The following is a 26,894-nucleotide window of genomic DNA, read 5'->3' as shown; positions in this document are numbered from 1 at the left end:
GATAGATTTTGTGTTTAGGCTGTATGAAGATCTCATTTCATAGAGATCATGCTTGCAGCATATCATGGCTTTATCCACCACTGAAGCAGAGTATATTGGCATCACGGAGGCAGCGAAGGAGGCCCTATGGTTGAAAGGCTTGGCACTAGAGATGGGCTTCCCACAGGAGGCTGTCAGGGTGTATTGTGATAGCCAGAGTGCCCTATTGCTTGCTCAGAACTCTGTTTATCATGTGAAAATGAAGCATATCGACATCAGGTATCACCAGATTAGAGAGCTCATGGAGGATGGTGAGGTGGAGCTGGTGAAGGTTCATACCAAAAAAAAACCAGTTGATTCATTTATGAAGGTACTTTTATGAGATAGTTTTTGCATTGTGTGGCATTGATGGGGTTGATGGATAGAATTGAGTTCACAAGGACCTAAGAGCACCAAGATGGAGATTGTGAGATCAGGTATGGTGTTCCCAAGCCTTGAAAATACAAGAGAAGAGGCCAAGGGGTCAAGGGGGTAAGCCATAGAAGAAGCCAGCTTGAATAGTAGAGGTTCTGGAGCTTAGTCGGCTCAGCTCTGAGACTGGATCAACTAAGTTTAAAGTGGGTTGATTCAGTCTTAGACTGGGTCGACTATATCTCAGAAGAATAGATAGACAAAAAGCTGCATTTCAGAACTTCTGGCACGATATGTAGTTGAGTTGACTCAGTGATTTTCTAAGTCGACTCAGTCACAAGTTAGTCGACTTCATCTGAGACTAGGTTGGCTCAATATTACGGACAGAGCTACATGGATGTCTGTCTGGATTAGGATTGGGTTTTGATCCTAAGTGACTTAGGATCTTAGTTTGTGAGGTCTTAAGAGACTAATCTATGGATTAGACTGGGTTTAAGTCCAATGGGTGTGTGCATGTGAGACATAGGTGTACATGTGCTTGGGGAGTGCACCATATTGGGTTAGCCATGGGAGCTTTTGGACTAGGTCATATTGACCCTGTATATATATATATTATATGTGTGTATCTGATTGATTCGAATCAAATACAAGCCATTTTCTCCCTAACTTTCTCTCTCTTCATTGCTCTCTCTCGCTCTCCTTCTCTTCTCTGTGCTAGAGCTTTTTGGGGTTTGATAGATCTGCCATCAATGATTTTCTCAGTCCCTTGTTGCTGGTTCCATGATCAAGATAGGGCAAGGGAAGATCCCAACAGGTGCTACTAATAAATCTTTTTATCAAGATTTTTCAAAGTTAATGCAGGAGGTTTGAGATGAGCATGACGGATGAACTAAACTTCTTCTTTGGACTCTAAATTAAGCAAATCAAGGAAAAAATCTTCATCAATCAAAACAAATACATCAAGAAAATAATCAAAAAATTTGGGATGGAGAATGCTAAGCCATTTGGCACACCCATGAGCCCTTCATGTAAGCTTGATAAAGATAAAAATGGTAAGAGTATCAATCACAAACTTTGTCGAGGTATCATTAGATTTTTACTTTATTTTACTATTGTAGACCTAACATAACATTGAGCATTTGTTTGTGTGTAAGATTTCAGTCTAGTCCTAATGAGTCATATCTTTTTGTTATCAAAAAAATTCTTAGATATCTAATGGGTATGTAAAATGTTGGCTTATGATATTCTAAATTTTTTTCTATTTATTTAATTATATATTCTGATGCTGACTTTGCTGGTTGTAAATTACATAGAAAAGTACAAGTGAAAGTTATCAATTTTTAAGTATCAATTTAATCTTATGATTTAGCTAGAAACAAAATTTAGTAACACTATTCATGGCTAAAGCCAAATATACTATAGTCAAAAGTTATTATGCTCAAATCTTGCAGATTAAACAGCAACCAGAGGATTATGTCATTAAATTAAATAAAATACCAATAAGATATGATAATACAAGTGTAATTAATCTAACTAAAAATCCTATTCAACATTCAAGAACTAAGTACATTGAGATAAGACATAATTTCATAAGAGATCATATTCAAAATAGTGATATATTGCTTGATTTTGTTAGTATTTATAGGCAATTATCAGATATATTCATTAAACCCTCAAGTATGAAAAGATTTAGCATGATTAGGAGAGAAATAGGAGTATGTGATCCTTTTGCCTAAACTTATCTCTAAATCTCTCTTTCCTTTCCTCTCCTTGAAACACCTTGATTTGTTGAATATCTGAGTTTCATTATGTTGCTTTCAATTCAAATTCTCTTAACCATATCTTTTGAGCCAACTCTTGCATAGTTTGTTGATTTTTCTTTCAGATTAATTTCATATCTGAGATCGAGTCTACTTGAGATGAAGTTCGAGTTGACTCCTGTTTGAGTTGATTTGAACAGATGTTGTCCAGAAATATAGCAGCCCAAGAGAGGGGGGTGAATTGGATTCCAAAAATTTAAAACTAAATCTGAGATTAAACAAATATATGCTTCAATTTGAACCTAACAAGAGTAATTGTGAAGTGTATGTTAGTGTGTAGCAGCGGATTTAAAGCAATGATATAATATAAGAATGTAAAGCAAATAGGTAAAGCTAAAAGGTAAATAAAGCAATCACACTACAAAGATAAAAAATTTATAGTGGTTCGGTGTAACCCCACATATACATCCACTCTTCAAGAAGTCCTTGAGAATTCCACTATAATCTCCTTGATTACATGTACATTTATTTTATTCAGGCTCAGAAATAAATTTAATTGATTTTTTAGAATTGCCAACCAAAATCTTACACAATTATTTTTTCAGGATCATAATTAAATTCAATTAATTTTATGGGCTAACCAACCGAAACCTACACTTATCTAATTCTGGGCTTGGATGGGCCTATCCCCAAGTTTCTTTTCTCAAAGAAACTTGTAAAAAAAATACAAGAGATAATTTTTAGTTTAAAATAAAAAAAATGAAACTCTTCTGTACATGAATTTGAGGCTGAAATATTACTCTTTTGAAGCTTGATCACTCTTCTTTAAAGCTAGAGAGGATGTTAGAGATATTGTAAAAGATTGCTCTTGAATGCCTTTCGAATTCAGTGCTTGATTCCTCTCTTTTTTTCTTTTCTAGCGGTGTGGAATCAAGCTCTCATAAAATTTGAAGTTTTATCTTTTTAATCTCTTAATCTTACTTTTCAAAAGTTTCTTTAACCTTTAATAGTCTTGGAGTTGGCTGGAGGATGAGATTTGACCATTGGAAGCCTTGATGTTGCCCAGATATGGCTACCTAAGAGGTGGGGTGAATTGGATATTTTAAAATTTTTAGACCAAATTTAAACTCCAAACAAATATGTGCTTCTAACTTAAGTGATTGTATGATGAGAACAAGACATAGTAGTGGAATAAAATTTTAGCTTTTCTCTTAGTCGACTAGTCCCTAACTAGGTTGACTCAAAATCCTCATAGTCGACTAAGTTCTCAACCTTCAAAAATTCAACATTTTATCTTGTGCTGCCCTCTGAGACTGAGTCGATTAACTTTCTGGCTTAGTTGACTAAGTTTGTATGCCAAGCATGCCAAAGATTCTTTAAAGTACTTTGGCTTGACAACTTGAGGAGATTTTTTTCAAAGATGAATTTTTCAATTTAAGCACCTGAAAACTCCTACAATCATCTTTAAAATACATGATTAGTATTATCTATACTCAATATTTTGAAATCATCAAAATCAATCCTAGGGTCAACAATCTTTTTTTTTTGATAATGATAAAACTTTGAGTATATACGTAATAAAAATAAATAATGTGTTTCAACCAAATTGAATCATAAAGTGATAGAGCAAATACATGTGAATTCACACATCATACATGTTCTTAATTAATCTTTAATTCATTGCATATTTTATATATGCTCATATTAAAGAATGTATCAATTCAAATCAATGAGTATTAAGATTTCAATTGACTAAGTTAATGAGCATCTTGAGCATTAATCTTTTAAACATATACTCACCATCTCTCTCCACCTTTTTGATATCATCAAAAAGGTCAAGGGGAAGTTTAAAAAATATCATCAAAATCAATTCAATCAATATTTTGAAGATCAAAATCAATATATGGCACATCAAATCATCAAGACATGTATCAAATTTAGAACGTATTACACATCTTTCTTTTTAAAGAAAACTTATCTTTTGAATTTCAAATTAAGTTCTAAATGTTTCTTCCTCTTTCAAAAAATAAATCTTTTAGTTCAAAAATGATTAGCTCTCCTCTTTTTTGAATGAATTTGACTCTATAATTAGATTTTCAATCATATTTTTAGATTAAAATATTTCATGCTTTAAGAATTCAAAAAAAGTAAAATTTTTTAAATATTTGATAGCATAATCAATCATTACATTTACTCTAATATTTATTCTTTTCTTTTCTTTAATAAATATCAGTCAAGTAAATTCGAACAAGATATGTATTGAGAATGTATCAAGCAAATCAATGATAGTATCAAAATAAATGAGTGTTACAGTTTTAATTTCACTTCTTGAGTAAAAGTTACTTTAATACAAATGATCTTACAAGGATTTTTCAAAGTATATCAAAATTCTTTATTATATTCAAATTTTTAAATAAGTTTCAAAATTGAAAGTATATATCAAATTTATTTCTAGGACTAAGAGTATGTTTCAAATTTATTTTAATTCCAATCATTTATCAAAAATGATTAATCAATCAAATCATATAAATTAAATTGAATGATTAAAAACACATGAAGGTTTAAATTAAATGAAGTATAATACAATTGTTTGAGAATTTAAGATCAAAATTTATTTGTCTTATCATCAATAGAATTTTTAATCAAATCAAACTAGATAAAGTACAAAAATTATTTGTCCTCCTCTTTCTTTCAAAACAAGCATATTTAATATGAATTTAACCACTAAATTTAGAATCTCTAAATTTCAAATTCAAAAATATTTTTAATTAACTAAATATTTCATCTTTCATATTTTCTTCCCCTTAGTTTTACAAACAAAGCTATTTTAAAAAATAAACAAAATTTAATAGTGCAATTATCAATTGAGTTCAATTTTTATTCAAAATTTGCTCCCTCTTACTAGATGCCAAATTTCTCTGTTTCATTCCTTGATTATTCTTGATGCAATTAAATTAATTCTTATCTTTATTGAATTTTGTATCTCATATCCAAATTGATATTATATTATAAAAAATATCACATTATGATAAGATTTTGTTGTAATTATGTCAAATTCATTTTCTCCATTTACCAAATTTTTTCCCCTTATTGTCATTATAAGTATTTACTATGATTTAACCAATTGAGTTTGAAAATATTTTTTCAAGAAATTCAACTTATCAAATATAAATATATCATTATTTCAAATTATTTTCAAACTCTAATGCATAAATCAATTTTATTCAATATATCTTCAATCATAATCAATCATAATACTCAAACATCTTCAAAATCAACAAGATAAGACATTGAATCATTTGACATGCACTTGGCTAATTCTCAAATCATGCATCAATATTTTAATATACTTTCTAATTGAATGGTAGGAGTAATCATCAATTTACCAACTTGTCTCCAAGAGTTTTAATTTCTTTATCTTCCATTTTATGCCTTGAGCATCTACAATTAAGGTACCATTCTCTTTTAGATTAGAGAGATGTTAAACACACCTGCAGTCACAAAGATTAAGTGTATTTTGGTACCTAAGCTAATTTAGATCTTTTAAAGTTAGTATCGATGGTTCTTTTTGAAACCCAAATTTACTTGATCCTTTTATTCGTATGGGTATTAACCCAACAATCAAATGATTTATGTCCAGTTTGTTGCATTTAAAGTATGTAATAATTTTTTTATCAAAATGATATTTGTTAATTGAAATTTTTGAAGACTTTAGTTTTGCAAAAGAGTTATAGTTAGCTTTAGATGTCATTTTTTATTTATCCATTGATATATGCAAAGTTTGTAAACTAATGGGGAATTTATCTACAATTGATTTTAGTTCATTTACTTCATTTTTTAAAGTTTCATTCTTTTCTAACATATCTTTTTGTTTAATTAGTAATTCATTCTTTTCATCTACTATGGATTTTAGTCTATCTATTTCTTTTTGTAGACTTTTATTTTGTTTAATTAAGTCATCTTGTTTAGTTTGTAATTATTTCTTATCTTCTTCTAATCTACCTTTATCTTTACTCAAATTTTAATTTTCTTTCTTAAGCTCTTTGTTTCTTTTAGATAGCCTTTTAAGATCATTAAAGAATTCATAGAATGCATCATGTAATTCATCAAAAGTAAAATCATTGGCTTGAATTGAGCTTACCTCTTTATTGTGAGCCATCAAGCATAAGTTTGTCTCTTCTTCATTTGAAGATGACTCTTCTTCTGAATTTGAGCTCTCACTACTACTCCAATTAGCCGATATAGCTTTCCTTCTTAATTTTTTTGAGCTCTTTTTCAGTAGGAGGTAGTTCTTTCTATATTTTTTAAGTTGATTCTTTTCTTCTTTTCCTCTTCTAGGTCCAAAATTATTCTTCTTCCTCATGAATCTCATGAACCTTCTTATAATCACTGCCATTTCTTCATCATCTTCTGAATCCTTGGTAGATTCTCTTGTGCTCTCTTCAATGACCGATGACTTGAGTGCAAGGGTTCTCTTTTTCATCTCTTTGTTCTCCATGCTTTGGTTCATATTGAGCTCATGTGTCATGAGCGATCCGATTAACTCTTCCAAAGCAAGCTTGCTGAGATCCTTGACTTCTTGGATTGCTATTACTTTTGCTTCCCAAGCCTTTGGTAAGGACCTAAGAATTTTACATACAAGATCACTATTAGAATAGTCTTATCCAAGACTCTTTAACTCATTTATAATTTCAATAAATCTTATAAACATATCACTTATTGTCTTATGAGGTTCCTTTTTAAATAACTCATATTTATGAACCAACATATTTATTTTAAATTTTTTGACTTAACTTGTACCCTCATGGGTCACTTCAAGTCCATCCCAAATCTCTTTTGCAGATAAACATATTGATATTCTATTGAATTCATTATAATCTAATGCACAATATAAAATATTTGCAGCTTTAGCATTTAATTGAGCTAGCTTCTTATCTAGCACATTCTAATCTTTTTTAGATTTAGACACACATATATTATTGACAATTATTATGGGTATGTCAGGATCATTGAGTATGACACTCCACATGTCATAGTCTTGTGTTTGAATAAAAATTCTCATCCTGGCTTTTCAATAAGTATAATTAGTGCCATTGAAAAAAGGAGGTCTAATGATAAGTGTCCTTCACCCAACAAAGAACCAAATAGGTTAGCCACGAGATTTTTAACTCTAAAATTTTAAATCAAAAATATTAGAGCACTTGCTCTGATACCAATTATTGCCCAGGTATGGCTACCCAAGAGGAGGGATGAATTGGATATTTTAAAAATTTTAAACCAAATTTAATCTCTAAACAAATATATGCTTCTAACTTAAATAATTGTGTGGTGAAAATAAGACATAGCAGTGAAATAAAAATTTAGCTAAGCAAGTATTGAAACTATATAAATCAAACATGATAGAGTATAATATAAATACATAAATTTATAGTGGTTTGGACCAACCCACTCCTACGTCCACTTCCCAAGCTCTCCTTGAGAATTCCACTATAATCCTTTGACTATAGTATATTTATTTTTTTGGATGCACAAACAAATCTAGTTGGTTTTTTCGAGCTCACCAACCATAACCTCGCATCGATAGTTTTTCGGGCTCATGATCAATCCTGTTAATTTTTCGAGCTCACCAACTAAAATCTTACAATGATTATTTTTCTGGGCTAACAATCAATCCACTACAATGTCCAACCCAAGGCTTGGACCAACCTAAGTTTCTCACCTCAAAAAACTTGAAAGAATACAAAATACACTTCAGCACACAAAGAAAATAAAAAAATGAAACTCTATTAAGCATGATGAAGAAGCTGAAGGATTGCTCTTTGATGCTTGACTTCCTTTTCTCTTGATGCTTGAGAGGATGCTTGAAATATTGAAAAAGATCACTCTTGAATAACTCTCTAAACAGTGTGCTATTTTCTCTCTTTTCTATTTCTCTTGGATATTCAATATAGCTCTCACAAATTTGAGGATATTTCTTTGTAAATTCACTTTCCTTTTATTCCAATTGATTCTTCTCCTTTTAATACACTTGAGAACGGCTAAAGAAGAGGTTTTAGACATTAAAAGGAAGAAAATAGTCATTGGAGGGTGTTTGGGGCAAAATGTTGAAGTTTTCAAAAACTAGCTGTTACAATCTACTTAGTCGACTAACTTTTCTCTTAATCGACTAACTTTTCTCTTAGTCGACTAAGTCTCTCACTGGGTCGACTCAAAATCTTCTTAGTCGACTAAGTTTTCACCTTTTAAAAATTCAACCTTCTATCTTGTGCTACCCTCTGATACTGGGTCGACTAACTTTTTGACTTAGTCGATTAAGTTTGCGTGCTATGTGTCATAAGGATTTTTTAAACTGCTTTGGCTTGGCAACTTGAGGAGATTTTTTTTACAGATGAATTATTCAATCTAAGATCAAAAAACTCCGATAATCATCTTTGAAACACATGATTAGTATCATCTATACTCAATATTTTTGAATCATCAAAATCAATCCTAGGGTCAACACTTGGAGTAGCTATTGGAGTGGAGAAATGATTATTAGAAAGATTATAAAAAAATTAGCTATTGATCTCATCCTGTTCTTGGGGTCAACTCCAGTTCCTTTGGGGTCAATTTCAATTCTTCAGGAGTTGACTCCATCAGAGGTTTGAAAAAATAGTTCTCTGTCTGTACCTATTGCTCAGTGGGGGTCAACCCATGGGTCATCCCCTCTGCATGCCAGCTTCACTTCAACTCTGCATGCTAGCTCCACTTCAGCTTGTCGGGATTGTTGGAATTTGGCACTTCAAGATTCGATCTATAGTAAGCCCAAAATGAAGTTCAGGATGACGAATAGAGTCCAACGAGCCTAAGAACAACCCAAACAGAGTCCAGACAGCCAAGATACCCATGAAAGAAGCCCGAAAAGGAGCTGAAGGGGCCTTTGGGTCGGTAGAGGCTAGCGACGGTGTGGGTCGGGCTGACAGCATGGGCGCGTGTGGGTCGACTGTAGGCCACAGCCCATGGGTGCGCGTGGCAGCACACGTAGGAGACCCAAGAGCAGTGGCCAATCCATGGTGGACCGATGGGTGCATGGGGAGCCACATGGAACACGAGAATGTTTTCCCTATAGTTCTCGCGGTCCACGATGGATTGGAGTGATTTCCCAGGTGATTCCTTGGGTGTTTGTGCGATCAGATGGATTAAGGATGATCTTGCCTATGATCCGATGGCTCTGGGAGGTCCCGACGGTGATTTGGATGATTGGGAGGCTTGATCGGGCTATAAGATACACAATCTGATGGCAGAGAAGGCCTACGGCATGGAGCGGATGATGTATTCTCTAGGGTTTGGGTTTGGCACTTATAAGAAGGCCCGTGGCTTGAGGAACAAAGGGTAGGGTCTCAGGAGCTTCAGAATCTCAGTAGAATGGCATAGAGGCCGAGGCAGGGAGTGCTGAGCATGCAGTAGCGCATCCCTGATGGTGCAAGACTGAGAGAGGCTCGATAGCAATGCAGCATTGAGGGAGGTATCTCAGGAAGATCGTCAGTAGGTCTCAGAGAGTGCTAGAGGCATCAGACAGTCAGAAATGTCCTGAGGACGGCTTGTGGAGTGGCCGTGAGGGTAGGGATAGGTTGGGGCATGATGTAGTGGGTGAGAGTCTCATAGGGAGTGTCCAGAGATGTTGAGGATCCTGATATTGTAGATTGTGAGAGAGTCTTCTTGGGATTACTTTGAGACCATTGTATGGGTGAGTGCTTTGAGGTTGAAAGAGAGGGTGTTAGAAACTGTTAGTTTCATGCATGTGGTTCAAAAATTTTTCGATCAAACATGTAGCGGAATAGATCTAGATTATTTTTTTTAATCTAACATACATCAAAATAGATCTAAAAACTACCTAATCCTGGATCATATGACATGCATGCAATCTGAAAATTTAATCATAGTCACGTCTGTGTAGTATAGATCACATCCACTAGTAGATCGTATCTACTATACGAGTTGAGATTAGATCTCACCTTTGTACAGGGCGAAATACACTGCAATCGATGATCTATGGATTTGATGAGATTTCTTGAGCCTCACAATCATCTGGCCTCCATAGGTATCCACATGAGATCCCATGTCCGATCAAAAGTTGTCCAGGTCAATGGGGTGCTAGCTCCCTTACAGACTTTCTTCTTGATGGCTGATTCGATGCCTTCTTTAAATCTCTCGGACTCCTCTAGAGATGAAGAAGAAGGCTTCTAGGAGGATTAAGAAGTGGTGGAAGAAAATGAAAAGGAGAAACTCTTTTCTCTCTTTTTATTTCTTCCCAAACCCAACACACAAATCCTAGAAACCCTAGAGATTTTCCTACATGCCAAGAAAGGAGGCCACCCACTTCTTAGAACCCATGCCCGACCTTATTTTCACACCAACAAACTTGTGGAAAGTTTCTCATGATAAAAATCTGATGGGATTCAGTGCAAAAAAGAAACCCTTTTTATAGTAGGCATCCTGAAGTGTTTGGATAAACCAAACACTTAAAAAGGTAAGAATTAGGGCTTATCATGTTTGAATTCAAAATAATTTTGAACTCAAATCCAAACCAAATTATTATCCATATTGGGCATGGAGTAGAAGTGGTGACAAAGCATCAAATTTGCATGAAAACATTCATGCTAAAATAAATTAGCACGAGATAGGTCAGCATCCAGAAAAGGGTGGTGCAAGGGAGAAAGAGTCCATTCTTATCTGGACTCTAGGTTTCCTTATTTGATCCCTAACCAAATCATATATGGTCAGGCCCAAATAAATAGGTAAACCCAATCCAATTAGGCACCTAATTACCTTAATCAAATTCTAATCAAATCAAAATTTAATTGAGTCCAAGTTCTGATCAAATCAGGAACTAATCTCCCTTGCAATCAGATCGAACCCGATTCAAGTCAAACTGAATCCCATTCAATTAGACTTGATCCGAACCTTTTTGCTTAATCAAATTGAGTCAATTAGTAATTTAATTACTAATTAATTCTATTAAAATTTATTAACCCTTAGTGAATTATTTTATTGCAACTTTTGCATAAGATTAATCATCAATCACATTGATGATTTTACCCATTAACGATTCATAATCGTTAATCAGCCATCTGATCAGAGAAGAATCTCTTTTGTGTGTGATCCCATAAGTTTTATTCTATCTGATAGTGAGATATATTATAATCTCTATCATAATATCATCAAAATTTTTTTGATGGATTTGAGCAATTTCAATTCTGCCCTTTGAGGGTCGTCGATCATCAAGACGACACTCGATGAGTCTCACAATCTACCAGTGACACCTAGCAGTATGTAGTGATAATCTAATAGAATAAAAGTATTAAACTTTTCGATGTAATTAACATATGATTCAGTCCTTCTATCATGAGTTTCGATTAAACGGAGGTCATGAAGAACTTGTCAAACCCCATCGTCAGTCATATGCAAAATTGGCTCGACTCAAGTTCATCTATGAATCTTGTGAAAACTCTTTTTCATCAATCACACTTGCTTTGGCTAAAAATTTTCTGAACTCAGTCTCGCGAATCGTATAGGGCTACTTCTTTTCTATCAAGATCGATAGATTTCATCTAGGTGCATCCTACTCCTAACAGTGAATTTAAACCTACTGAAGTCAACATACATGGCAAGGATCTAAAAGGTTAGGGACTAAAGAAACATACAGTCAAGCTCAGTAGCCTTGATGTAAATAGCCAATATACCATAAGTCAAAGGACCACTCACACCACTGTAGCATCGAAAAGATCACTAATGAGTAAGTAGACATCAAAGTGGTTTCTTGTGTTGGTCATACTCAGTGCAAGTTATTCTCTAACAACCATCTGCTTTCTCACATCAGTGTTCCTACACCGCAGACTCAAGACTCATCTATCCAGAAGAAAGGTGATCCATGCATCGATCTTAGATGGATCGATCACTGTCCTCCATGACGATCCTTCAATTGGGAGTATTTAAAAACTAACCATTAATAATGTATGTCTTAAATTCTCAACTCTTTGAGAATATACAAAATAATCTTTATTAATTTTTAGAACAAATCATAGACACATAAACATGATTGAAAATAAAAAAACTCTTTATTAATAATAAAGTTTTACAATTACAATTACAAGCTCTAAAAATATAAATGTGTCAACCAATAATTGGCTTTCTAGGGCATACATCTAGCAAACTCCCACTTGATCTAAAGCCAATTGGCCATATACCTAAGATCTATCTTCTCAAAATGAGCTTCAATCTTCTATTGGCTAAAAAACTTGGTCAGTGGGTCTGCCATATTCTGCATGAAGTCGACTCTCTACACCTCAACAAACTTCTTCTCAAGATATTCGGGTATGATGTGGAACCACCACTCTATATGCTTGGACTTCTGGTGAGACCTAAGCTCCTTAGCGAGGGCTATGGTACCATTGTTATCGCAATGCAGTGTAATGGCATCCGATGGCATCACACTCAGCTCTGCAACAAATTTCTTAAGTCAATATGCTTCCTTAACAGCTTCAAAGTTAGTGATGTACTCAACTTTCATGGTCGAAGCTGTAATGATCGATTGTTTAGAACTCTTGCAGCTAACCAATCCACCATTACATAGAAAAATACACCCTGATGTAGATTTTTTATCATCAATATCAAACATAAAGTCTGAATCCGTATATCCTTCTACTTTCAGCTCCAATCTTCCACCAAAGATCAAGAACAAATTCTTAGTCCTTCTCAGGTACTCAAGAATATTTTTAACTATAATCTAGTGCTCTTCATCTGGATTCGATTGATATCTGCTCGTGACACTCACAGCAAGGACTATATCAGGTCGTGTGCACGGCATGACATATATGAGGCTCCCTATTGTGGAAACATAAGAGATTTTACTCATGCATTAGATCTTTTTAGGTGTGTCAGGACACATCTTCTTGGAGAGATAAATGTTGTGTCTAAGGGAAAAAAGACCCCTCTTAGAATTTTTCATACTGAACCTCTTCAGCACCTCTTGTATGTATATTTTTTGAGAAAGTCCTATTATTCTCTTAGATCTATCCCTACAGACCTTTATACCAAGAATATATGAAGCTTCTCCTAGGTCTTTCATGAAAAATTCCTTTAACAACCATACTTTGATCGATGTCAATATGAGAATATCATTTTCAATCAAGAGGATGTCGTCCACATACAATAGAAGAAACATGACAGCACTCCCACTGATCTTTTTATACACACACAGCTCCTCATTTTTGATGAAATCAAATGATTTGATCACATCACTAAAATGAGTATTCCAACTCCGAGATGCTTGCTTAAGTCTATAAATAGATCTTTGCAACTTACAGACCTTGTGATCACTATCACTGGATGTGAAATCCATAGACTTCTCCATATAGATATTTTTCTCAAGATATCTATTTAAGAAAATAATTTTTACATCCATCTACTAAATTTTATAATTGTAGTAAGCTGTAACAGCAAGCAAAGTCTGAATAGATTTCAGCATGGCCACTGACGAAAAGATTTTCTGATAGTCAATGCCTTCATATTGACTATAACTTTTTACTACCAGTCTTGCCTTATAGGTCTCCACATCTCCATCTGATCTTATTTTTCTTTTGTAGATCCATTTACACCCAATAGATACATTTCAGGTGGATCTACTAAGGTCCAAATCTGGTTAGAATTTATGGAGTCAATTTTGGACTTCATCTCTTCCTTCCATTTCTCAGAGTCTACATCTAACATCGCCTCATTATAGGTCTTGAGATCATTCCTAATATCCCTATCTCTCATAAGGAACACTTCTTTTAAATCTTCTATAAGTATATCTAAGTACCTTTCAGGAGGATGAAAGATCCTACTTGATCTACAAGGTGAAGGAGGTACCACATTTACTAGCTCATAATTGGGTTCAGATTTTTAGACTCAATGCTCTTCAAAAATCTTTTCTTTGAGCTTAATCTTCCTCCCACTGCTTCCATCTTAGATAAACTTCTTTTCAAAGAAGACAGCATGATGGTTTACAATCACATTGTGTTCCTCAGAAAAATAAAAATAGTATCCTATGGATTCCTCACGATATCCTATAAAATGAGCCCTAATTAATCTAGCCTCTAACTTATCCACCTGCTGTCACTTGACATGGGTCGGACATCTCTAAATTTTGAGATAACCAAAAGTTGGCTTCTTACCATGCCATAACTCATATGGTGTGGTAAGAACAGACTTAGAGGAAACTCTATTCAAAAGATGAATTATAAAAAATAATGTATGTCCCCACAAAAAAATGAAAAGATCTATGAAGCTCATCATAGACCGAACCATATCTAATAGGGTCTGATTCCTCCTTTTGGATATCCCATTGAGCTGAGGCATCTCTGGAGGTGTCTACTATGAGATTGTACTATTATTCTTAAAATAGATCCAAAATTTTTCACTAAGATATTCTTCTCCTCTATCTAATCAAAAAACCTTTATGGATTTTTTAATTTATTTCTCCACTTCATATCTGAACTCTTTGAACTTTTCAAAAGTCTCAGACTTATGATGCATCAAATACACAAATCTAAATCATGAGTAATCATCGGTAAAGGTTATGTAGTAGAGATAGCCACCCCTTACTTGTATATCGAATGGACTGCATATATCAGTATACACCAGGGCTAATATCTTAGTGACCCTTTTTTCTTATCCTATGAAGGGTAGCTTAGCTATTTTTGCTTGAAGATAGGACTCACAAACTGGATAATACTTGAAAGTCAATGGCCTGAGAAGGCTATCTTTCTCCAATTTGTTAAGTCTGGTCTCTCCAATATAGCCTAGCCTCAGGTACCATAGATATTTCTAGCTAATCCTATCTTTAGATCTCTTAAATCCTGTAGTATTTATTATTTGCTCGTTAATATTAACACTTACATCCACATGTAAATGATAAAGATGGTCTATCAAATGGATGCATGCAACACATCTATTTTCAGAATAAATTATGCACAAGTCTTTATTAAAATTAAAGTAATAATTATCTTGTACTAGCATAGATATAGAAATCAAATTTTTACTGGCTACAGGTACATAATAACAATCCTTTAATATTAACTAAATCCTGATGATAATCGCAAAGAGTAGGTCCCGATGGCTATAGTAGCAACTCTTGTCTCATTACTAACTTAGAGAGTAATCTCACCTTCTCTTAATTCTCTAACTTTCTCTAAACCCTGCATAGAAGTGCACAAGTGTCCACTCGAATCGAAATCTAGAACCCAACTGAAAGAAGAAAAAATTGTTAGATTAGTTTCAATTACGAGCAAGTCAGATGTGCCTTCAGAAGGTGCATTTTGGTTGAGGACATGAGTCAATTTCTCAGAATTGAGATCTAATTCCAAGTTTTTGAGCCAATCATTATGATTGGACTCGGTCAACCTATTGGTGTTAAAGATTTAGGATAGTGGGTTAAAACTCGACATGGTAACCTGTAGAGAGAACAATTTTAAATTAGATGTTTATACTTGATTAATATTTGTTCTAGGGATTTTAAAAACAAACAAGGCTCCTATTATTTCTACGAATCTTCCACACTTCTCAGATGGAGAATCAAAAACCTATATGCAATCAGTTTCTAGTGGGTACTATGCTTCTGCTGATCCACATGCACCTCACCTAATAGTTATTCGTAATGCATGAATCAATGAGTGGACAATACCTTGTCCATTGCTTCACTAAGCAAGATGCAGTGGGTTTGGTCTCTAAGTCTTGTGACCTTACCTAATAGTTATTGGTATATTTCTTAGTTAAGTCAGATCCACCATTCACCAATAGGTGCAAAGCCATCATTAGGTCCCTCATCTAATATCTATTGAGCCCAACCCCATCTACATCTCAATGCATCGAATACCAATAAAGAAGTTGTACCTTTCCGATGCAACCAAACCACTGTAACCAGTAGAGAACAATCAATGCCAGGAAGGCACCTGCATCTCTACAATGGTGGAAGACTGCTAGACTTAATATTTGATTGAGGAGATTTAGGTTCAGGTCTCATCCTTAATTAGTCATAACGGTTATGTCTAACCTAGGGGTATGAGCTAATTCAAGTTAATAAGCAACCTAATATAAAACATAATCTCTCAAAATAACCAGATAAATTAAGATATATGGGAGTTTCTTCATTGCTTTCCTTAGGCATCAACAAATTGATCAGGTCAGACAATGAAACTAATTAAATAACCATAATCTTTGTACTTGCCTTAAACATAAAATTGGTTGATTAGAATCAGTCAGATTAGCCTATTGACTCAGGCTCGATCCACTGAGGCAAATAAGGTCTTAAGTTGAGCGATCACATATAGCTGTTAATCGATCCAACCAAATTATAACAAATTGGGCTGGTCACGAGCATATTTTACCCAATCCTAATCAACTTTTGATTCAATTTGATCAACCACTTAAACTAAACCTAATTGAGCTACCCATACCCGTAACCCCATATTTTATGTAATTAAAATTTGGATATTAAACTTATAATTTTAGATCTTTTAATTTCAAATTTTAATTCTCAATTAAGTACATTATGAATATGGATTTAGTTTAGAAGTCAAAATAATTTCTAATCTAAACTAATTTGGATTGCATCACATGCAATTTAGCTGTCAATAGACTCAAATTGACTCACCTTGGAACTCGGATCGACTCGTCTATGATGAATAGAAACTATAAGCCCACGCCTGCAAGATTGAGTCTACTCATATGCAAATAAGCCGACCCACTAGGATTTCAAGTCGACTCCTACAAGGATGAGTCGACTTACCAGGGACTCGAGTCAACTCGAACTGAATTTGAGTCGACTCGACAGGCAAGCCAGCCATAATTTCAAGGTTTCATGCAAATAGATCCTAGGATTTCAGATCTAGAGTTTTACAAAAATTAAGTTTCAGATCAATTGTGTACAAACTATGTATCATATACCTCATTTTTTAAACTAAAACTAATCAAAAATACATATCAATATATGCATGAAAATTTAGATCTAAAATATGTATCACATACATCTAGGATCTTCTGCTACTAGAAATTTAATCTAACATATCAAAATATGTAATCTATTAATTTCAGATCAGATTATCTTTCACATAACACGTATATGAATAATAATTTAGATCTAATCATGAAATATATATCATATATATGGTCATAAATTCAGATCTATACATGTCTACACATATCTCATATATGAACATGACATAGAATTTTCATATTCTGATTTTAAAATTAGATCTAATTTCAGATCTGAACAAAGCATGACATGTGAACTTCATATCTGAATCTAAATTCAAGTTTGAAGAAGAACAAATTTATTTTAGATCTGAAACAAATTTTAAATCTAAAACAATTGCAACACATCAAATATGAGATGCAGAAATTTTTAGATCAACTAAACTATGATATTCTACATCATTCTAGGACAACTTTTCAACATAATCGAGCTATGCTAGGACAACCTTATTTCAGAATGATGTCTAACACATAAATTAATTAAGATCTAATTTTTGTAAATCAGATTTTAGATTCATGCATGTTAAGATTAAATCAGTGGCTCTGATACCACTATTAGAAATCAGTAGTATCATGCATGTAGTTCAAAAATTTTTTGATCAAGCACGTAACAGAATAGATCTAGATTAAACTTTTTAATCTAACATGCATCAGATCAAATCTGAAAACTACCTAATCCTTGATCATATGACATGCATGCAATCTAAAAATTAAATCATAGATCATATCTATATAGTGTAGATCATACTACTAGCAGATCGTATCTACTATGCGAGTTGAGATCAGTCTCACCTTTGCACAGGTTAAAATATACCACAACTGATGATCCATGATTTTGATGAGGTTTCTCGTGCAGCACAATCATCCGACCTCCATAGGTATCCATACGAGATCCATTGTGTGATCAAATGTTGTCCAAGTCACTAAGGTGCTAGCTCCCTTGCAGACTTTCCTCTTCATGGCTGATTCGATGCCTTCTTTAAATCTCTCAGACTCCTCCAGAGATGAAGAAGAAGGCTTCTAGGAAGATTAAAAGGTGGTGGAAGAAGATGAAAAGGAGAAACTCTTTTCTCTCTTTTTATTTCTTTCCAAACCCAACACACAAACCCTAGAAACCCTAGGGTTTTTCCTACATGCGAAGAAAGAAGGCTGCGCACTTCTTGGAACCCATGCCCCACCTTATTTTCATGCCAACAAACTTGTGGGAAGTTTCTCATGATAAAAATCTGATGGGATCCAGCATAAAAAAGAAACCCTTTTTATGGTAGGCATCCCGAAGTGTTTAGATAAAACCAAACACTTAAAAAGATAAGGATTAGGGCTTATCATGTTTGAATTTAAAATAATTTTGAACTCAAATCCAAACCAGATTATTATCCATATTGGGTGTGAAGCAGAATGGGTGACCAAGCATCAAATTTACATAAAAATATTCACGTTAAAATAAATTAGCATGAGATAGGTTGGCGTGTAGAAAAGGGTGGCGCAAGGGTGGAAGAGTCCATTCTTATCTGGACACTAGGTTTCCTTATTTGATCCCTAACCAAATCACATATGGTCAGGCTCAAATAAATAGGTAAATCCAATCCAATTAGGCATCTAATTACCTTAATCAAATCCTAATCAAATTAGGATTTAATTAAGTCCAAGTCCTGATCAAGTTAATGTTAGAAAATACGTCCTAAAGCCAATTATTTGGACGATTGCACTCTTTATAATTTATATATGAATTATGAATTAATAAAAATTATTTGACATATTCATCATAAGGTTACATCTTCCTTGATTGAACTCTATATTGTGATAAAATCTTTAGAACTATATGACAATCGATAAAGGAAGATTTATTGAATAGTTTTTAAACATGTTCGTGACCAAATGATACATCATTAAAGGATGATGATGTTTATCAAGTGTAGGTCATTGTGTGCCATATAGGTTGGTTATCCTCTTAACCAAAGAGTATGGAGACACTGGTATGGCATACAGATGAGATGTAGGAGTATATCGTCATTGAATAAGTGACTCAGCTATGGAGCGCTCTGCTCTCAAGGGCTACTCATGAAGAATATGGGCATAAGTATCCCCCAGACCTAAGATCATCATGGTAACTTGCGAGCAACTCACTATGCTTTGATATCGGACTATCTGAATTTTTAATTTAGTGATGAAAGATTTTTAAGCACAGTCAAGTACTTGTGTAGTTGGTGTGTGGATCAAGATGGGATTGACCCCTCTGAATTTTAGGAGTTGATACATCAGTGTATTTTAATTGAATAAGACCTCGATTGGAGCAATCTATGTGATAGATCATATAATTTGAAAAAGATTAAATATAATGTGGATAGCTAATCTAGGGTTGATAGTTAAATCCTAGGTCATCCTAAGCATTCAGGATCAAAGAGATGAATTATGTGGTAACTATATTCCTAGGTTCTTGACTATTGCCTTGCAAATATTCGACCAATCTGGATATCAAAAATTATTGCTAGATAGTAACTTTGATTAGTATAAAAAATAATTTTTTGTGCTACCAACTTAATGTTCGAACCTATGGAGTCACGCATAAAGTCAGACAAAGTAGGAAAGAATTGACCTAAGTCTATATGTTCAATTTGGAAGTACATGATTTGATTGAACAAATAGACTAGCCTAATTGAGAATTAAATTAGAGATCATATGGGATTAAATAGTTGACTATGTCTAGGTAGCACTAGACATGAGGTTCATGTTTAATTATAGGGATGATAATGATCTGATAAGTGATCTAAAAAATTTATGAGAGATTGAATTTATATCCTAATTAACTTCAGATTATATCTGATTTAATTAAGACTTAATTGGATTAAAAATTTAAGTTAGATTTGGATCAGAATCCTAATTAGATTAAGATTGACAGGCTCTTCGAGTTTGTTTCAAGTTTGATTTGAACTAGATTCGAATTGGACTCAATTTGAGTCTAAATAGGATGAGATCCTTAAATTCCCAATTACTAGGGATACTCTATCATGGTTGCTAACCAAGAGAAGGAAAAGGGGTGCTAAAAGTTTTCACCCATAAAGGTGTGCATGTGAAGGTGTTTGTGTGAGGCACTAACTATTGGAAAATGTATCTCAAAGTCAATCGTCAGCCTATTGACGGTTATGCTATTTGATGTAATTGTATATGAATTAATTAATAAAATATTTATTTAATAATTTTCATCATAAGCTTGTACATCTTCTATATCGAACTTCTATGTTACGATGAAAGTCCTTAAGACTATTTTAAATCGATAAAGGAGGATTTATTGTTAAGTCCTTGAATGAGTTCATGATAAAATGATATGCTATTACTAGGATGATAGACATATCAAATGTAGGTTATTATGTGCCATATAGATTGGTTGTCCTCTTAACCAAGGAGCATAAAAATGCTGATATGGCATACAAGTGAAATATAAGAGTACATTTCACTGAACATGACTAACTCCGAAGTACTCTGCTGTCAAGAGTCACTCTGAAGGAATATAGGCATAAGTGTCCCTCTGACTTGAGATCACCATGGTGATTTGCAAGCAACTCACTGTGCTTTGGTGTCGGACAATTTGAATTTTTAATTCAAGATTGGAAGGTTTCTAGGCATAGTCAAATATCTGTGAAGTTGGTGCATGAATCAAGATAAAATTAACCACTCCAAAAAATTGGAGAGATGCTTTGTGTTTCAATTTAGTAAGACCTTGGCTAGGGAAATCCTTGTGAAGGGTTACAGGATTTATTAGGTTGAGACACATAATGGATGTACTGTTATGAGTTGACAGTTTAAACTTTGGGTCATCCTAGTATCAAAGGTCAAAGGAATGAATTATACAGTAACCATATCCAAATAGATTCTTGAGTGTTGCTTTGCGTATATTTGGCCTATCCAGATGTCGGGTATCATTGCTAGATGGTTACTCCGATTGATACAGAAATCAGTTCTTATGCTACCGACTTAGGTTTGAACCTATGAGGTCACACATATTAGAAGTTTTTCTCTAATCACATGGCTAATTTAAAGAGTCCTAGTGAACAGAGACTCTGGTGAAGAGTCTCACTGGACTGAAACTCTGCTGGAGAGTCCCACTGGATGGGAACTCTAGAGAAGAGTCTCACTAGACTTAGACTCTATCATTAATATAAGATTAATTAATGATTAGATCACTAATTAAATCAATTTAATTGAGCATTATAGTCTAGATTAAGTTTGATTGAATTGGATTCAATCAGGTCAAGTCTGATTAGGTTATGAGATGACCTAATCGGCAAGGAAGAAATGATCTTGATTTGATCAGATTTATGGCTCAATTAATTTATTAATTTAATTAAATTTAATTAAAATTATAAGAGCTTAATTATATTAGGTTTATCATATTTAATTTGGATCTAATTGGATTGAGTTTGAAAGAAATCCAATTGGTTAAACCCTAGAGTCCCAAATGAATGGGACTCCCTCCCTTGCGCCACCCAAATTATCTCACACCTTTTCTCACTGTACAAAATTAGTTTATGCATGAGAAAATTAGAAGAAAATCTTTCTTTGGTCATCCATTAAGGATAGAAATTTATTGATTTTGATTTGAATTCAAAATGGTTTGAATTTCAACCTAAAATCTTATCCATATCCTCCCACACATTGGCTATTTCTAAAGGGGCCCATTGTGTGCAAGAAAAAAAAGTCTTTCTAATTGTTTTCTATGCTTAATTTTTTCTAGTAAGTCTCTCTTTAAGTCAGATAAGGGTGAAAAAAAGTTAAAGTCAAATTGTAATTCAAAATAGTTTGAATTGCAACAAAGTCTAGCTCTTATCCTATCTTACCTGGTTTGTGCGACAATTATAAAAAAGCCACAATTTTGTGTGCCAACAAGAGAGAGCTTTTCATTGTGATGGTTTTTTTTCTTTCTTGGTGTGAACAAAAGAGGAGACCATTATCCTCTCGAGTGAGAGACCTAAAACTGTTCTAGATTTTTAGGTGAGAGAAAAATCAAAGGAAAGAGAGACTTCATCAGTTTTTTCTCCACCATCCAATATCCTCCTCTGATCCATCTTCGACATCAAAAAGATTTGAGGTGATCAAAGAAAAAAATTAAGTCAAATCTATCATCAGAAGCTGACTGCACGAGCTAGCACTCTCGCAGAGGGCTGATCAGTCCGAGGGACTTCATGTGGACCATCCGTAGAGGCTGGATACTTGTGTGACTGTGAGAGATTAGAAAGAACTTTCAGATTTACATTCTCGATCATGAAGTTTGACTATCCATGCTTAGATATTGGGTTTAAAACCTTAGAAGTGGTAGATTAGATCTATTACTAAATGCTATTTTTGGTTCACATGCTTATCATTTTAAATTCAGATTTTTATGCACATAAATTCATATCATAGATCTATTGGTAAGAGTTTTAAGATCAAATCTTATACATGTATTTATATATTAAATAGTTTAATCTAATATTCTTTTGCTGAAAATTTTTGAAATACATGCATGAAACCCCTGCGCATCCTAATAGTGGTATCAGAGCCACGGTTTGATATGATATGATATTATATGCATATAGATCTATAATTTGATTTAGATTAGATCTGATGTATGATATTTAGATCTAAAATTAGTTATAGATCTGATCACACAAACTGATATAAGGTTGTCCTGCTGTAAGGTTTATCCCTTACAGTGCAAAGGTTGTCCTAGTTTGTGCTGATCTTTATAAAGTCTGATTTTAATTTGAAGTATATAAAATTTATTTATGATTATTATTATTTAATTTTGATATGATTAAAATATAATAATTAAATATAAAATAATTTAGATTAGATCTAAATTATTTAGATTAGATGATCTGAGTAGTGAAGTAATCGAATTGGATTTATTATCAGGCTGTCCGATCATAGGAGGTAATAGAGATTATATCTCTCATTTTTTCATTCAATTGGATCCTCTTATGATATGTAGGGGTGTCATTGTGACTATATCCTATAAAGATGAATGCGAAAAGAAAACTTTACTTTTCTCAAAATCCTAAGATTGTGTATATGATACATTATATGAAAAGTAGTTGTACCTAATCTTTGTAAATAAAATCTAAAATCATGAACATATTTAAAATAGTTTTAAAATAATTTATAATTGATTTTATTATTATTTATATAGAATTATTTTGATCTAAAATTAATGTAATTATTATAGTTTGCTTGTTGAGTCGACTCAAGACCCTGGTTCTTCAACTCAATTTATGTTGAGCTGACTCATTGTTATAGGTTGAAAATTATGATTAATAGTTTATCATCAATGAGTCAACTAAGTCTTGAAACTTAGTCGACTCATTGTGATGAGTCGGCTCAATCCAGAGGTGAGTCGATTCAAGTTTCAGATCTAAATGATTGTGCATAAAATTAATTATAAAAATATTTTATAAAATTTAAAATTATTTTTAAATACTGAATCTCTACCCACAGTCTTAAATTTAATTGAGAATTAAGTTGAACCTATTAGATCTAAAATTATGAATTAAAGATCTAATATCATTCACATAAAATGTGGGTGATGGGTTTATGGGTTAGCTTGATCAGGTCCTCCTAATTGGATTAGACCTAGGGTCAGAATCAAAAATCAAATTGACTAAGAAGAGAAATTAGATTAAATCAAAATTTTTTCAGAGCCAATATAATAGTTGTAGTTGGTCGAGTCCATATTTTTGATTAGACCCAAATGGACTTTGATCTTGAGCTCAGCGGTCGAACCCAGATCCATAAGTAGATCCAATTGAAACTAATTAACCAGTTGGTGTCTAAGGTAAGTTTGGCAGTCTTGATCGGTGGTTATTAACTAGAAGCTACTCACATAGATTGAGTCTATGATGAGTTAATGGCATATCTCTCCTATTGATCTCACTTACCTGGCCAACATGGTGAATCAAATTTTGATTAGATCGCTTAATGATTAGGGTTGACCCATGCTTACTAGAAAATTAGTTTGACTAATTTAGACACCCCTAGTTTGATTTGTCTTTATCCTCGACATGACTTGGTGAAGTCAATGAGAGGATTGATGACTTATCAGTAGGATCGGCTTATTTTTAGTCCATCCTAATCTGACTTGGTGAAGTCAGTGGGAAGATTAAGATTAGCTGGTCTGTATATTTAATTCTATTAAATTATGTTAACCAAATCTTCTAAATTATTAGGTTCATAAAATGAGCTAGTTATGGTGATAACTAGATCATAGCCATCCATTAAGATGAATGGTAATGGGTCCATTATTTCTGATTGACATTGCAGACGCCATCTGTCTAGTGTTTCTTTGAATGATGGAATTATTATTCATCATATGATGACTCTATTATACTATCTGATGAATGATTCGGTTGGCCGAGCCATACTCGAATCTGATTATTCATTAGTTAGAATTACTAAGTTCATGTTAATAGTTGGATCTTGTTGGATGGATGTCTGGCCAGGACACCACCTCCCAAGACCTTTTCGGTACTGTGCGATCAGCAGGAAGAAAGAAGAATAAAACAAAAAATAATCAAAATACGTGGATCAGCCAAAAAAGGGTTTGCCTCTGTGGGACATGCAAACTTCACTATGAGAAAAGAAATATTACAAGAGGAGATCTCACCCTCAACCCTCGTACAGCCAATTTCTCTCTCACAGAAAGTTCTCCCTCACAAAAGCTCTCTCTCTTGGAAGACCCCCCTGAATCCCTGAAATGACTAATGTCCATTGTCCAAGAGCCCTGCTCCTTCTTCTCTCAGCATCCTCGCGCCTCTCTCTTCACGGGATTAGTCTCCACTGTGCCTCCATGCGAGATCATGGGTCCTCTCCCGTGAAAAACCAAGCCCAAAGACCACACAGCCACTATTTCATCTATATAGACCCTTTTAAAGGGCTTAAATAGCAATTAGATAAAGATTAGGACTCCTAATCACACTTAAAAAACCTCTCCGACTGTTGGATCAAGACCGCAAGCCACCCACACCATCCGATCGTGCGTCGATTTATGGAATAGTGTCATGGACTTGCGAAATGCATGGAAAATGCCCACTTGGTCCATGTGCCAGCCTGTGGACCGCTCGATCCATTGTGGATCAGAGAAAATGGGCTGTTAAGCCCACGCACATGTGCGTGGGCCTGAGCCGCACCCGCCTGGGCCTAGGCCGGCCCACGAGCTCAGGCTTGGGCCCTGCGTGCCCGGGCTTGGGCGGGGCCCGCCCGCTGGGCTGCACCCTACGCGTGCCCAGCCCATGCGCTGGCTCACCTGGGTCGTGCCCCACCATGCATGGCCGCATTGCTGCCTCTCTGCTGGCCCACCGTTGGCCATCGACGGTCCTCCGCCATCTCGGGTTCCATGCCGACTTCAAACGTGTGTATCTCCTCCGTCTGTCTTTGTTTGGAGTGATCTTGGTCTCGTTGGACTCTACTTTTTATCACGAACCTCGTTGTGAGCTCAATATAGATTGAATCTCGAGATATCAAATCCTAACAATCTCCACTTCGACTCAATATTTGGCCTCCTCCTAACTCTGAGAGCTTCTGGATCTCCTCGCCCCCATGCCCTAGGGCAATCACCTGCTGATCATGGATGGGCAAACATGGTAGTCAAGCTAGGCTGCTCGATTTCATCTCCATCGTATGCTATGCTTCTCCTGACTTGAGACCTGCTCGAGGCATCATACTGTAGTAATAGAATCTCACCTTGCGATGTCGCCTCTCATCCACCTGAGTCTCCTGTCTCATCCCCGATCCACCTCCACCTGGAGCTTCACATCGCTTTGGGCTCCTCATCAGGTAATAATATCCTGTCCTCCTTTTCTTTCCCTCCAGAACAATCCTATCGTCGCATAGCACCTTCAGGATTCTTCCATCAGCTACCATCTTGTAGCCTCTCGAATCCAGTATGCTCAGTGAGATAAGATTCCACCTGAAATCGGGTATGTATCAGATCTCTCCCAATCTTTTCACTGCACAATCATGTGTCCTCCAGCTGACCATTCCAATACCTCTGATTGCATAGTTCGATCCATCCAACAGATAAATAGTACCCTCACTATTCTTCAGGGAGTCAAACTACTCCTCTCTACAACATATATGATATGTGTATACAGAATCTAAGATCTACTACTGGAAAGAAGTAGATACCTCGTCAGATATCTTCAGGATATCTCTCTCTGAATCACTACTGGCCATCTCCATAGCAACCATCGTCCGATTTTTGAGTTGAGGGCAATCTCTAGCTAGATGCCCCAACTCGTCACACTGGTAACACCTGATTTTGCTCAAGTCCCTCCTGGACTTGGACCACCCTCATCGCGATCTCCTATCATTCTGTCTACCGCCTCCTGCTCCTCCAGAATCACTAAAGCTGAGCTACCGCCACCTGAGCTCGAAGCTGGATTCTTCCTTCTGAGAATCTCATTCTGGAGTATCATCGTGATGACCTCATCCATCTTGATGGTGCTTTTTCCCACTAAAAGAGCAGTCATCAAGGACTCATACGAAGGTGGAAGCGATGCTAGCAAAACCAGTGCCCTGATCTTCTTCTCAATATTCTCGCCAACACTGAGGAGGTTGGTGAGAATCTTCTGGAAGTGGCTGAGATACTTCTACACGCTCTGTCCCTCAACCATCTGCAGCTGGTAGAACGACCTCTAGAGGAAAAGAGTGTTGGTGAGAGAT

Source organism: Elaeis guineensis, chromosome 15 (genome assembly GCF_000442705.2).
Source record: "Elaeis guineensis isolate ETL-2024a chromosome 15, EG11, whole genome shotgun sequence".
NCBI classification, from domain to species: domain Eukaryota; kingdom Viridiplantae; phylum Streptophyta; class Magnoliopsida; order Arecales; family Arecaceae; genus Elaeis; species Elaeis guineensis.
Note: the sequence above shows the minus strand (reverse complement) of the source record.